This window comes from Carassius carassius, chromosome 9, assembly GCF_963082965.1.
Source record: "Carassius carassius chromosome 9, fCarCar2.1, whole genome shotgun sequence".
NCBI classification, from domain to species: domain Eukaryota; kingdom Metazoa; phylum Chordata; class Actinopteri; order Cypriniformes; family Cyprinidae; genus Carassius; species Carassius carassius.
This window is the reverse complement of record NC_081763.1, coordinates 1,227,501-1,230,000: the sequence shown is the minus strand read 5'-3', so window position 1 is coordinate 1,230,000 and position 2,500 is coordinate 1,227,501. Positions and strand designations below refer to the sequence as shown.

The 2,500-nt window shown below is 37.2% G+C and overlaps 1 non-coding gene across 1 annotated transcript; it reads left to right on the top strand.

Annotated features, from left to right (window-relative positions):
* The first annotated feature begins 2,066 nt into the window (after positions 1 to 2,066).
* On the top strand, positions 2,067 to 2,185 carry LOC132150527 (5S ribosomal RNA). Its single transcript, XR_009435756.1, has one exon. It is a non-coding gene; the product is annotated as a 5S ribosomal RNA (ribosomal RNA).
* Positions 2,186 to 2,500: the final 315 nt, after the last annotated feature.

Below are 2,500 nucleotides of genomic sequence, written 5' to 3'. Positions count from 1 at the left end.
GGATTTTTTCAGTAATTATCTAATAGGCCTGGTTAGTACTTTTTGGAAATGTTCACTAATTGTCCAATAATCTTGCAAAAAAAAAAAAAAGAGTCAATGCCCGATCTCAGAATGTAAGCAGGTTTGGGCCAGGTAAGTACTTTTGGATTTTTTCAGTAATTATCTAATAGGCCTGGTTAGTACTTTTGGAAATGTTCACTAATTGTCCAATAATCTTGCAAAAAAAAAAAAAAAAGAGTCAATGCCCGATCTCAGAATGTAAGCAGGTTTGGGCCAGGTTAGTACTTTTGGATTTTTTCAATAATTATCTAATAGGCCTTGGTAGTACTTTAGGAAATTTTCACTAATTGTCAAATAATCTTGCAAAAAAAAAAAATAGAGTCAATGCCCGATCTCAGAATGTAAGCAGGTTTGGGCCAGGGTAGTACTTTTGGATTTTTTCAGTAATTATCTAATAGGCCTGGTTAGTACTTTTGGGAATACCAGGTGCTGTAAGCTTTTGGGTTTCCTTCCCTACTTATATAAAGCACTGGCGATTATAGTGGCTGATCTTTAAATAGCCCTCTCTTTGCAGCCTCCTTCGCTTATGGCCATACCATCCTGGCTATGCCCGATCTCAACTGATCTCCAAATCTAAGCAGGTTTGGGCCAGGTTAGTACTTTTGGATTTTTTCAGTAATTATCTAATAGGCCTGGTTAGTACTTTAGGAAATTTTCACTAATTGTCCAATAATCTTGCAAAAAAAAAGAAAAAAAAAAAAGAAAAGACTCAATGCCCGATCTCAGAATGTAAGCAGGTTTGGGCCAGGTAAGTACTTTTGGATTTTTTCCGTAATTATCTAATAGGCCTGGTTAGTACTTTTGGAAATGTTCACTAATTGTCCAATAATCTTGCAAAAAAAAAAAAAAAAAGAGTCAATGCCCGATCTCAGAATGTAAGCAGGTTTGGGCCAGGTTAGTACTTTTGGATTTTTTCAGTAATTATCTAATAGGCCTGGTTAGTACTTTTGGAAATTTTCACTAATTGTCCAATAATCTTGCAAAAAAAAAAAAAAGAGTCAATGCCCGATCTCAGAATGTAAGCAGGTTTGGGCCAGGTAAGTACTTTTGGATTTTTTCAGTAATTATCTAATAGGCCTGGTTAGTACTTTTGGAAATGTTCACTAATTGTCCAATAATCTTGCAAAAAAAAAAAAAAAAGAGTCAATGCCCGATCTCAGAATGTAAGCAGGTTTGGGCCAGGTTAGTACTTTTGGATTTTTTCAATAATTATCTAATAGGCCTTGGTAGTACTTTAGGAAATTTTCACTAATTGTCAAATAATCTTGCAAAAAAAAAAAAAAGAGTCAATGCCCGATCTCAGAATGTAAACAGGTTTGGGCCAGGGTAGTACTTTTGGATTTTTTCAGTAATTATCTAATAGGCCTGGTTAGTACTTTTGGGAATACCAGGTGCTGTAAGCTTTTGGGTTTCCTTCCCTACTTATATAAAGCACTGGCGATTATAGTGGCTGATCTTTAAATAGCCCTCTCTTTGCAGCCTCCTTCGCTTATGGCCATACCATCATGGCTATGCCTGATCTCAACTGATCTCCAAATCTAAGCAGGTTTGGGCCAGGTTAGTACTTTTGGATTTTTTCAGTAATTATCTAATAGGCCTGGTTAGTACTTTAGGAAATTTTCACTAATTGTCCAATAATCTTGCAAAAAAAAAAAAAAAGAGTCAATGCCCGATCTCAGAATGTAAGCAGTTTTGGGCCAGGTCAGTACTTTTGGATTTTTTCAGTAATTATCTAATATGCCTGGTTAGTACTTTAGGATATTTTCACTAATTGTCCAATAATCTTGCAAAAAAAAAAAAAAGAGTCAATGCCCGATCTCAGAATGTAAGCAGGTTTGGGCCAGGTTAGTACTTTTGGATTTTTTCAGTAATTATCTAATAGGCCTGGTTAGTATTTTTGGGAATACCAGGTGCTGTAAGCTTTTGGGTTTCCTTCCCTACTTATATAAAGCACTGGCGATTATAGTGGCTGATCTTTAAATAGCCCTCTCTTTGCAGCCTCCTTCGCTTATGGCCATACCAACCTACCTATGCCCGATCTTGTCTGATCTCGGAAGCTAAGCAGGTTTGGGCCTGGTTAGTACTTGGATGGGAGACCGCCTGGGAATACCAGGTGCTGTAAGCTTTTGGGTTTCCTTCCCTACTTATATAAAGCACTGGCGATTATAGTGGCTGATCTTTAAATAGCCCTCTCTTTGCAGCCTCCTTCGCTTATGGCCATACCATCCTGGCTATGCCCGATCTAAACTGATCTCCGATTCTAAGCAGGTTTGGGCCTGGTTAGTACTTTTGGATTTTTTCAGTAATTATCTAATAGGCCTGGTTAGTACTTTTGGAAATTTTCACTAATTGTCCAATAATCTTGCAAAAAAAAAAAAAAAGAGTCAATGCCCGATCTCAGAATGTAAGCAGGTTTGGGCCAGGTAAGTACTTTTGGATT